Raw genomic sequence first — 13482 nt, 5'->3', positions numbered from 1 at the left:
CTTAAGTCTGTGTTAGCATTAGCAATGCGAAAAGTGCTGACCTCGTCATGAACTCGTACAATATAGTACACAGATATAATATCTCATGTGCAAATGGAAACCGCAAGCATAGATATGAAATACGATCCACATGCAGGCCAACTTACTCGAAGGACCTTAAGCGCCTCCTCGCACACTTGCATTCCCCGCGACTCGAACACCTCGACGCAGCCGAGGTACTTGACGGGGAACGTGCACGTGCCCGCGCGCACCGCGGCCTCGTCCGCATGCCACTGGTGCGGGCGCGCCGACTCGGGAGGCGAGCCCTTGCGGCGGCGGAACGATTCGCGGAACGAGCGGCGCAAGCGCTCCATGCCGGCGCGCGGCGGTGACAGCGCGGCGCCCGCGCGCGCCCGCCTCAACGAGTTGCGGACTGACGATTTCTGAAATTTATATTTTGTTACATTAGTTCTACATAATCTATACTTGGATATAAATGCTTCGATTCACTAGCATTCCGTGGATAATTTCAGAAACTACCTAAATACAGACTAAAAACAGACTACCTAAAATGGATATCATATCATTATATTGGATTGAGTCATCGTAATTTTGGATTGAGCCACCAGAGATTGTACCACACTGCCATAGAAGATTGTCGTGAAATAGTGCCATGTTAATACTACTATGTTTTGTACGGTACTCGGAGCAGCCGGAGGCCCGCATCCTTTCCTTATATTTCCCAGTTTTGAGATTTTCTCCTTTTAGATTGAATAGGAACAATCCCTTATTTAATCCCTTTTTAATCCCATATCTTTAAAATAGGCAATTTATTTGCATAGACATAGAGCCTCTGTCTTACTATACATCAAATATCATTAATCATTTGCAGTCAATATGAATCGCATATAAAATACATTGTCCAAATACCAAGTTTTGAACAATGCTTTTTTATTCAATAACTCAACAGTAAGACTCGCATTGTCATATTCAACTTTCTGCTACGTGCGATGAGCAAACATAATGAACATGTAGGCGCGATCACCAAATAAAGCTCTCGTTGTGAAACTCATGTGAATGTGAAAGTAATACACAACGACTCTAACGTTAATGAAGTCTGAAATAAAGGCTATATTAGGAGAACGACAGTTGTTTCATGTTAAATATTAACCATAACACACACAAGCTATATTGAAAATTATGTATTGTATTCATCGAAACCTGACGAGATCAATGTAACTGTATGTACATATATGTATTCTCATTGAGCCTTAGATATAAAATTTCATAAGTATATTAGTTCAAAAATTATGCTGAAATGGTTTATACGATCCGAAAATAATTTTCTGATATCGTAACAGTCAGACTGGATAACTATGTATGTTTATTATAATCCATAATTCATAATATTTTAACCGATTTCCAAAAACGTAACAGAGGAGGTTCTATGTTCGTCTGTCTATAAGTTTTTCTTACTATGTAAATCAATGTTGAAGTTTAAGCACTTCATTTAATTTTGCTTAAGGAATAAATACAATCATCAAATAAATCAACAGAACAAATAGATAAATAATGACCAAGAATTGAGGGCTTAAGGAACATGGACAGAGGGGTAAGTTTATTTCAAACACAGAAATCCAAACAAAATACAAAACACACGATAGGTATCCTGTATTTTGTCTGGACCAATAAATAACCTAAATTTATATTATCATACACATGTAGATAACATTGTGAAGATTTTCTAAGAGAGAAGTATGTAACTTTAACTCTTGTTTTTCATATAAACAACCTTAAAACAACCAGTAAACATACATTGATGTCTATACATGTTTCAGATGCCCAAAAAAATACTGATTACTAACATTGGTGCCAAAATATAACACTTGGCTTAAAGGTCGCGTAACGTTACCTATTTATTATCTTCAAAAATATATTTAACTGTCAGCTTCTGCTAAGACTGACAACTGACATTGCGTTAAGAAACTTTTTTTAATTAAACGCTTAACTGACTCATGATTCGATTGAATACGTTTAGAACAAAAAACCATTATTTTTATTATTGTTTACTTGAAAACCAATGTTGTACCAAAATACAAAGTTACCCAGCCAATACATACGTAGCGTTGTTATCTGGGAAGCAAGCTTTTGACTCTGGAGAAAAGCTGGTATAATACAAACATAGGTAAAAATAAAAATATAAATGTAAATCCATATATGATGGGGTATCAATTATGCAGTACCATGAAATTGATTATGGGCAATAATCATAAAAATTTGTTTGATTATTCTGCTAACATAATATTGTGAAAAGCAAAACAGTTAACATTAACTTTCATAATAATAATCTCTAACCACTGATATGCAGGAACAGTGCTATTACACAAGACTTGTGGCTTGAAGGTTATCAATGTAGTGTTTTGTCGAGATGCCAAATATCACAAAATTCGAAATATTAATTTTAAACGCAAAACGCAAGAATTACATAAACCCGTGATTTTATTTTTTAACACGATATTTTTTTGTTTACCACGACCTTATCTCACTGCTCTTACTTGTCACATAGTTATTATCATACAGAGATAGCTGACAAACATTTTTATTTCATAAATTAATACAAGTATTAAGTACACCTGTAATTGGGCCATGATAAGATAATATCTATGAATTCGAGTTGGTTTCCATCGTTTTAAAACTTTATAAATCTCGATACTGCAGTTTGAGAGTTGGAAATGGAATAATTTGTGTCATAGGTATAAGAATAGGATGGAATGTTAATAATAAAACTGTACATAAAATATGTTATACTAAAGGCTTATTCGCAAAAACTCCACTCTCGGGAAACATTGTTAATTCTGTTTGAAATAAGGTTACTGGACATTAAAAACGTAGAACTAAATTTTGAAAATAACGGAATTATGAAAATTAATGTACATTCATATATTTGTCAGTATGTCATAATAGTTTATAGTTTTGATTAACAACATACCAGACAGCATTGCAATATATTTTTAAAACAAGTATTCTTAGTTTAGAAGTTTTCCTTGTAACTCCAATCGAAACGATATTTCATATTATATATTACATTGTCTGGATTCGAGTCCAATGTGAATTATGATCGTTGTACATAGTTACTTCGTAGTTTAATACAACGACATCGGGTAATACGCAAGTTAACTGTGTTCAGAATATTAATAAACAAGTCATTGTTCATTAATATTTATAAATCCATTCGAACCATACAACACAAATTATATGTAGATGTTATAAATGTACGCGAATAAGATAAAAACCTTGAAGACTATGCGGGTGTAATGATAGTTCAACATTTAGATATATTAAATAAAAGAAGTGGCACAAATTGGATTAAATATTTAGTGTTCCAGTATACGTTTGAGTGCAGATTAATCTGCCGCTACGAGAATCACTGCGACCCACATTAAGGGCTGGTTGAACAAAATAGTTAGGATAAAACATTTAAAAAGCTCAACAATTTATATCGGGCTATAGTCACGTGTTTGTTGAAAGAGTATTATTATTGTATACTTATCCACCCTTGTTATTTTAAAAGTAAGATTTAAGAACATGCGTACAATAATAACCGTTTAATATCTCGCATTTGGGTGGGACGTAATACATCTGAAGTTCTGCTCTACTAAGTTTGTTAAGCATATATCTATGTTGCTGTACTTTGTTATAGCAGTATCATAAGCATAAATCTAAATGATGTAAGAACGAAATTTAGTAGGTCAACGAAAAAATATAGTATCTAAGTAATATTCACAGTTTGAAATGGCGATTATTATTAAAACAGTGCCAGGATATAAGTTTATAATATACATATACTAACGACGATAAAAAAAAGTTTTATATATGTAAGTACCGTGCGCTAACCCATTGCGCCACTGGAGCTGCTTACTTTATTTATTCTTTCATTCACATCAGGAACAGACAAAGTATTAAATATGCTAAAAAAACCATTAAAAGAAATTTGCCTACCATCTTTAAATCAGGATTCTGCGCTTGGACATGATCCAGCGGTTCGTGCGGAGACGAGCCCTGATTGCCCATGTTTTCCTAATTTTATTTAAATCAGGTAATATTATTCTTCATCCACTGCAATCACTCACATATCCACATCACAGTTTCGTCTTTCGTTAAACACAGACACAGAGATAAAATAAATTTTCATAACGAGCCTTTGCCACATTCACGTTTACACTGATATTCTTTTGAGGCAGATCAATTCCACTGGTTGCACAATGAGATAATTTCTAAGGAGTTGAAACTTGACAAACATGGCAAACCACGGAACAAACAACACAGTTCCACGGAATGAAGCAGCCTTGATGTCCTGTTCTTGAATTTACTTTGTTTTCCTCCTGCCTAATTACCTAATCACTTTGTAATTTACTAAGAACTTTTAATGACACTTGATTCGTGGGATTCATTTAAAACAGTCCAGTTTCAGATTTATAAAACAAAATTCCCGAAAGATGCATCAAAGATGCGGTAGTCTACAATATGAAATCGTGTGAATTCGTTAACAATAAAAATTTAAAACGGGGGTCAATTTTTCCCACAAACGATGAATAAATGCAGAGGCGCATTGAACCCGGTACCCGGTTCGCGGGGGGAGAGAGGTAGGTAGGTAGCTGGGAACGAGTGCCGATGCCAGCTGAACGTTATTTTTTCCCACAGCATTGTTCTTTGGACCGTAGCATATAGCAATTATTAAATTAAGACACTTTTTAATATACTGGCTTTGCACTATCTCAATATCAATTTAGCACTAACCTACATTTTGACTAGATTACAAAAATGTGTAGAGACGAAGAAAATTAAAAAGGTAGAGAAGCGCGCGCGCCGCGCGTGAGGCGGACAACTTTACTGTCGAATCGGACTGACTGGTCGCACGGCATGCGGCATGCGTGAATCGCGCAAACCCTGCAGCGTGGAGCCCCTTCCGTCCCGTGCCTCGCCCCGCGGTCGACCGGTCCTTTGCATTGTCAAGATTGACGACGAGTGAGATCATCACATAGACAAAAAGCCATCATTTGACTTTAATGATTTCATTACATTAAATTCGGCTTTTAGATTCATAAATTTATTTAATCCGCTTTTTAACTCGTAGACATGAAGTCTTCTCATATATTTTAGGAAGCTTATATGAATCAAGGTTATGAATGGAGTATTCGAATTCTGTGTTTAGCGAGCTATGGAGTAACTATAAGCAAAATGTCAAAGCTCTCAAAGCATCTTTGCAACAGCTGCCATCAGCGCGTGCGAGTGGGACGGACGCAGGTGGTACTGACGAGACCTTATTTTATTGGCATCTTAACATATGACATCATGAATGCATATGTATCTCTCAAAAACATATTTTTAGATAGTATCTATCTCTGTCTGACACATCTTAGACAGACACCAAAGCATTCAAAAACTGCATTCCGGATAAATTTTAACTCCATGTTGAGTCATAGATTTGAGTCATCACAAAACAGAAAATTCCTACGCTTTTTAGTTAGGTACATTAGGTTAACGTTAGACATAGTTAAGAAACGAACACGTTTGAGATCAAGAGCCGTAACTTTTACCTCTATCTGTGCAATTACTTTTATGTAAGTATTTAAATACTTATAGATAAGTATTACAAAAGCTTAACGTAACTATTTTCTTATATGAGATATTACTAGATACATAAATTGATTCATAGAAATATTAGTTAATTATTTCATCGATGCTCACAGAATTCAATTATAATTTATTGTTTAAATTCTAGTGTAGACATTAAAAATATATGTAGAACACATGAATCGAATCCTGGCTTGCGAAGTGTTTTACATTGTCATTCAAATTGAACTATGAATTTAGCGAAAAGGTTTTTTTCTTTATCTATAGATAAACACTTAAATAAGGAACATTTTCAAAGTGTAGAAAATATCGATCGAATCGAAAACAATTACAAAAGCTTATGCTACCGGTATCGTTTACGAAATATCAAGTTTCAAGGTACTTAGAAGGGGTCATTACAGTTTGTAGAAGCTTTTGTTCTTATAATATGCACTTTGTGTCGTTTGTATTGTACAACATTATTCGTGTTTTACATACACTTCATTTATCCCTTGTTACGATCGAATAACAGAATGAAAACTTCTTTTGAATATTTTTTTTCATGTAGTAAGTATTGCAAATTACAAAACCTAACTAAGTTTAACTTGAAAGTAAATTACTTTTCTATAAAAATAATGAGTACGAACAACGGTTTGCGCTACCATAAAGAAAAGCAATGAGGACAATGACACTGATACGCTTTTAGTAACCATTAAATTACAGTAAATTATTGTCTATTACGCATCCATTTTTTGCAAAGCTTACCCCCGTTATATTATACTTTCTGAAACTTCGATATTTTCCCAAATCGTAGTTTGATCTATGATGGGCTTCATCAATTAAGTCGGTTACGCAATTCAGTACAAGGCCACATACCTATCAACCTATCGGAATTGACGTTCATGATAGGTCATTGAGTTTCATGCGCACCTACGCGAAGTATTACAGAATCCATTTGTGATATGTACCTATCATAATTTTTTGTAACTAATTGATGACAAAATGACAACAATAATTAATTTACTAAAAAAAAGTTGCTAACGTCATAAAATAATATTTGCAGTTAATTTTTATAACGGACGCAGTACTCTTCGAGTTTAGATACTGAACACAACGCTTTATCTTGCATACCAACAGCAAAACAGAGTATGAATAAAAACGTTTAAATTGCAATCACGTTGCTAGTCTACCGGAAATCAAAAAAATATGTGCATAGAATTTCAATAGGTACATCACAAACTTTGATCGCCTCTAGACACAGTAGTCAGCTGTCGCTCCTAATGATAGCATCTACGGTTTAATTACAGATTTTTTTGAAATTGTGTGATCGTTTTTTGTAAATCAAAACGGCGCAATACGGGGAGGAAGCCATGACTGCTTGGACAATGTTCAGCTGGAGAAGATTATACAACGGAAGAGGCATAGAGTGCGTAGAGGAATCGCGTGTGGAACTCCCGGCTGACACGAGACAGCTTGTTTACAACGTCTTTGTTTACTTCAACAGGCGGCCAGGAAGAAGCACTAAAGCCTCTATTACAAAAACAGCAAGAGCCACGATGCTTCCAAGAGATATAGTTGCGGATATAATAAGAGATAAATGCCGAGACTGAACTATCTTAACACGCTTTTCGCCGCTTATGTTATACATAGATATCATCAAATTATGATACCTAAGTGCTTCGCAATTTTCTTATTATTAAACGGTTAGTGGTTCAAAAGTTGGATCTCGTTGCTTCCTCAAAGAGGGCATTTGTTATGTAAGTTTAACTTTTTAGTTATAAGTTATTTCGAAACGGATGAATGTATTGTAATGTTACATAAGTGTTACATTAAACGCAATCATCAGAATATTAATAAAGTAGTATTCTACCAGAAAGATAATAAAATTAAGACACCAATAAATTTATTTTCTACTCAATGGTGGTAAAGTTACGAATCGTTTCGTCTTCTAGGAAATAAAATATAAAATAATAATATTTCCCATAATTCAATATATGGGAACGAATGTGTTTACTGTACTTTATTGAGCTAACCATCAACATTTATGTGCATTTTAAAACTTTAAAATATATTGATAATAACGAATATTATATGATCTCATTAATTTGTACTCAGCATTTTATTAAAGTTATTTTACGTAATTACCTTTCTTTTTTGGTGCCAAAGTCTTATGTATTTATTTTTTATACATTTCTTTACACATATTAAAAAATTATAAGGAATTAAATTAATAACAAGATAGGTACTATGAATGAACAATACATGTACATTGTACATATTTCTTTTTTCTATACATAACTATGTACATGTATATGTAGAGCAGTGTTAAATGTGGCTGTTTATAAAAATATTGGCCGAAAGTCAAACAAGTTCCATTGATAACTCGATGATCTTATAGTCAGGCGAATTCTGTTTCCACAAATACGAGGTTATTACTGAACAGACAAGCACCCTTTCGTTATTGTATATATAAATATAAGAAACGGTCTAGCTACTTATCGACGTCAGTTTCTTTTATACTATAGGTACACTGCATCAAATGCGGAAATTGAAAAATATTTTATATCTCCTTCATTGATGCGCGTTTTCGAAATGTATTATTTAATTTTCATCTCAGGCAATAACTTAACAGTGTATGACAGAGCATAACTAAATTCTTGTTTTATATTTTGTTTAAATTAATTTTTAAGAGACATAATTAGGTAGTAGCCCTTGACATTCGTTCACTTCATTTTTGTCGTACTACGTACAAAGTCCTACCCAAACTACTTTTAAGCACGTCCGGATATGAGAAAGAAAAATGTTACCGTAGCGATATAAGTACATACATATTGATTCGACGATTTTATGTGTATAGACCTCGAGACTTCCACTCTTCGAGTAAAGATAAGGATTTATAGTATGCAAGTTGATAAATTATTCGATATTGAAACAAAATACCAAGAATAAAAAAATGTATATATTTCAAAAATATTGCAATATCATTTCATTATAATAAAATAATCGGTCTGATTATCTGATCAATATTCTACTAAAACAAAAGGTCTGCATCTTCGTTAAAACTTCAAGTCCCTTGACCTCTACCGGGACAAGGCAAGGGCATTTCAGTGCTAGTATTACGGATTTTTTTTAATTATATTGAAATTCTCCTACATTGTAAGTGATCTATCTATCGAAACATGTATAACTAGAGGTATCCCTCTAATATTGAAGTATGATTCTCCATAACTACTCTATAGAATAATTTGTAGATAAAGAAATGTATGAGCAGATCAAGATATGAAGAAATACATATCAAATTAACTATCACATCCTCAATTAACAACCATCTGAAAAAAAGATTCCACTTTCCCGCTATAACGCTTACCTACTTTGAACCCTTGCAACTACTCGTAAGCATTACGCATTATCGTACACAAAACACATTGCCAGCCCGATTAATATACACATTACAGCACCATCACTAGTATTCACTTTTATGAAATCGCTCCAGGAACGGGAAAAACAATCTTGGAAATGTCCTCTCATACGAACAGTAATCATATAACTGTATACGTTCCAATGTCAACTTAATATATTATCATCAATACTACATCGATTAGATGTCCATCGCGTGCCAAATGCGAAGACGCAAGTAGATTTTCATGAAGTGTACGCCACTGATTACTCCAATGCACTGACTATTTCAGGCCAGCGAATACGCCAAGTGAAATACCGGCACATTCTGATTCACACAAGTCGAACGTTTCAACACCTCTGGTATTAATGAAGGTTAAGCCAACTTCTGGTATTACAAAAATATGCTTTGACGCTCAGATAATTTGCTTAAAATTGGTAAAAGATTTTTATTTACACAACATACTGTAATATCGTATTAAAAGTCTTGTTTAAATTATTTTTAACGCTCTTATATACCATACTATATTCGATTTAAATTAAAAAAAATCTAAAAATTGCATGAGTCTCGTTGATTATTCATCATAAACTCGAATAACGAGTCAATGTAGTCACACGCGAATAATAACAATTATATTAAGGTTCCATTGAGGACATATGTTACTCATTTCACGAATCACAATATTTAATTGAAAACAGTTTTTGCTTTTAAAACAGAATAAATAGGTTTTGATTTTGACGGTCCCAGGTGGAGCCGGGGCAAACAGCTAGTGCATTACAAAATAATCTTACAAATACACAGACTCTTAACATTGTTCTTTTCTATAAACGGTAGTTGAAGATTTTCTTTACGAACAGTACATACTTTATAACTTTTAAGTCTATCATTTCAAAAAGGCCATTAGGTAACTACCAATTCCGTGGCTCAGCAGCAAATTTATAATGGATAGTTATGTCTCCAGAGCTGAGCCATGAGCTCAAAACAGCATTGGCTCTTACTGGAATGGGAACAATGGTACAAATGTAAGTAAAATTCTGAGAAATGTCATGTCAATGCCAAGTTAAATTCGCAATTTAATGCTCAATCAAACTTTATACTAAACATAATGCGATAACGACTATTTATCTTTAGTCAACAAATGATAAAACCCGAGTTGTAAATACGTTAGCGATCGTGATAAAAATAGTAATACATAGTATATACGATGTAAGATTTCGCCCAAAAAAATTCTTACTTTTTCTTAAATAATAAAATCGATAATCACATATTTTTCAATTATTGGGGTGTGAGTAGCGACGAGATGAAAGCTAGCACACGACACGCATGCTCACTTATTTTATGTAACAATTACTTTTGTATGCAATTGTTTATGTATTTGATATAATATAAGTTGGATAGCAACATGAATCCAACAAAAACGATATAAGTTTTAATTTTGTTTAAGCAAGCATTTTACTTTACTGTTCGAGCACGCATCAGCTCGCACCAGGTAATGAATGCTACTGTTTCAATCAGTGAGTCGGAGTCGGCAAGCCGGAAGCCCGTACCACTTTTCTTCGCGTTACTATTTCTTCCTTTCATTCCTGCCGTCAACAATTTGCTTCATAATTTACCTCCCAAAAGCGGGCAATGTTTTTGCCTAGGCGCTACCTCAGCAAATATTCATGGGCGGTGATGATCGATCAACAGGCGAAACACCAGCTCGGTTGCTGCTCTAATATAAAAAAGCTGTTATCCTAAGCTAAGCACAGACATATGCAACAAATCAAAAAGCATTAAAATCTGTACAGTGGTCGAGTTATAAGTGGTGTACCTAAAAATACTTTCTATTATAACGTACTAGCTATTATTTTCGCACGCGTTTAATTCGGAGTAGTTTAATAGATGTTATGAAACATATAATCATGCCTCTTGAATCACTCTATCTATTAAAAAAAACCCATCAAAATCGGTTTTGTAGTTTGAAAAATCTAAGCATGCATACATACATACATACATAGGTGTTTTTACGTGCGTGTGCGGTACGCATATGTTGGTTGGTTGGTTTTTGTATGTATGTTTATATTGTTTTCACAAAAAACTTATTAGACCAATTATTTTACATGATTTGAAAGCTCCATCTTCATCGAGTGAGAGGCTTTATTATATGAACCACAGGCGAAATCGAGGCGAATCGAAATATCATAGATAAATGACGATATTCAATACCTTCTAACACTGCATATCAGTTTGTGTAGTTGTTTGATGTAGACATATCCTTATATATCCTTGATTTGAAACTACGATTATAATTTTTTGGACATGAAGCTGTAGGTCTCTATTCACCAGGCACAGGCTACAGATATGAAAAAATTGTGGCAGCCCATATCTATGCCATAAATAAAAATATTGAATTGAATTATTCCAAATGATTGGTTTTTAATGATTAAATGTTTAAAAATCCAGTTGGAATGGAAGGAATTAGGAATGTTCAAGGAATGTTCAAAACAAAAGTATATAGTATATACTACTATTATTAACATATATAATATATAAAGTACAAGTCACTATTCAAGTATCTCTATTTATTTTATCTTAGATAAAAATACATAGGTAACGGAATTTTAAATCAGTTGCTAAAATTTTTATTTTCAGTAGCAAAAATCAAAAGAATATAACTGCAACAACATGACCGTTTAAAACCAGGCTCTAATCACTCCCAATATGTGACAGAATAGACAGACAGATTTAGACATCACCACAACCAAATCCACTTCACATGCTTACCACATGTCTGAACGACCTTGTGCCTATGTCAATTTAATAAATGGGACCTCATAGTAAGTTCAAAAAGAAAATCTGCGTCAGGAAGACCACCACCACCACTATTCCTTAACTAAAGCAAAACAAAGAATGTGTGTGTGTGTGTGTATGAGTGAGCTATTACAGACTATAACATGTTGTGTATGTACCACCAATTATCATGCAGATGATTGATGCGTGTGCCTCAATAATTGGCAGCAAAAAAAATAAAAAAATTAAGAGTGTGAAAGCGTGATACTGTGCTACTGTTAGCACAGTATTAAGCTTGTATAAGCTGTGTGTGGAGTGTATTCTCCTAAGGTAAGTTGTTGTTGTACAGTTAGGAAATAATCACTTGAAGACGAGGATATTTGATCTAAAATTTTGCTTTAATCTTTTTAATATCTCTAATTGAATATGCATTATAAATTATAATACAATGCTTACACAAATAGAATAAAAGAAATTTAAGCAAAGACCCTTTCCGAAATAAGAAGTCAAATCTTCTGCCAGTGAATGCTAAAATTACCAATAAAAATGAAATTATTATTCAATAATAATAGAGAAATAATGGTTCAGTGGTAAGGTCCTTGGACTTCAATAGAAAAGTTGGGGGTTCAATACCAGCTGAGTGTGCAAGATATAAATTGATTTTTAAAATTATATGCACACTATCCACATCACCACTGCTTTAAACTATAACTTATTTCATGTACAAAAATAAAAATGTCTTTACATTGTTCAAATCGAAACTCTTTAGTTTTGCAAACATTTTTTATCCAAAAATAAAGGCAACAGCACAAAAGCAATTAATATTCAACCTTCATGGCTTTGATGTTGAAGGTGTTTGTCAAGTTTACATCATTTAAATTTACAAGTATAATCAATATTCAGAAGAGAAAATAAAAAATATTTATTTTTCTGTTCCTTTTTTCATTTGAGATCGGCAGACTTAGCTTATCATAGTTCTTAAGATATTTTTAATTTTCGAGCATTAAAATTTAAGAATTAAACTGTAAAGATATTCTTGATATATAATAGGTACAATTTAACCCAAAACAAGGGATTAACACTTTCTATAAAATACAAATTTCCCAAACTAAATAGAGTGCCAAAATTGTACTTACCAGTCATAAATTAACAATAGCCGATTTATATCCATGGATTATCCAGTCTGATGATAATGATTTCGAATAAACTAATTCTTCGATCTTTCACCAAAAATGCGATTGGACTTAAGATATTACAAATTATATTACACTCACAACTTTAGAATTTTATCAAAATTAAAATCGTAAAAAAATAATCAAACGTGCTAGTTTTTTTTTTTTTTTTTTTTTTCCCTTATGGCAATAAGTTTTAACTATTTGCCAGTGTCAAGTTTATAAAGGTAGGGAAACAAATTTTATTTAAATATTTAAGCATAACTATAATCAGAGAAGCAGTATTTATCATTATATATATATACATAAATATGCATTACTAAATATTATAACATCAATACTGTAATAAAAAAGCCATATATATATATATATACATATACATACACACACATACATATACTAACATACATGTGTATATACATATATATTAACATATATGTATATATATATATTATATAAATTAAAATCGAGCAACTTCTATGGTATTATAAATCTTCAGTTGTACTATACGTACAATTATTATTTACAATTTTATATTATTCAGAGAGA

The 13482-nt window shown here is 32.9% G+C and overlaps 1 protein-coding gene and 1 long non-coding RNA gene across 2 annotated transcripts in view; one reads left to right on the top strand and one right to left on the bottom strand.

The window, feature by feature from the left end:
• The window catches only part of LOC119834242 (protein numb), a 32290-nt gene that overhangs the window by 11878 nt on the left and 6930 nt on the right, over positions 1-13482 (bottom strand). The gene's annotated exons all lie outside the window — the stretch shown is intronic.
• LOC119834243 lies at positions 5416-7446 on the top strand. Its single transcript, XR_005287995.1, has 2 exons — positions 5416-5600; positions 6900-7446. It is a non-coding gene; the product is annotated as an uncharacterized LOC119834243 (long non-coding RNA).

This window comes from Zerene cesonia, chromosome 19 (genome assembly GCF_012273895.1).
Source record: "Zerene cesonia ecotype Mississippi chromosome 19, Zerene_cesonia_1.1, whole genome shotgun sequence".
In the NCBI taxonomy this organism is placed as follows: Eukaryota; Metazoa; Arthropoda; class Insecta; order Lepidoptera; family Pieridae; genus Zerene; species Zerene cesonia.
Note: the sequence above shows the minus strand (reverse complement) of the source record. Positions and strands in the feature narration are given on the sequence as shown.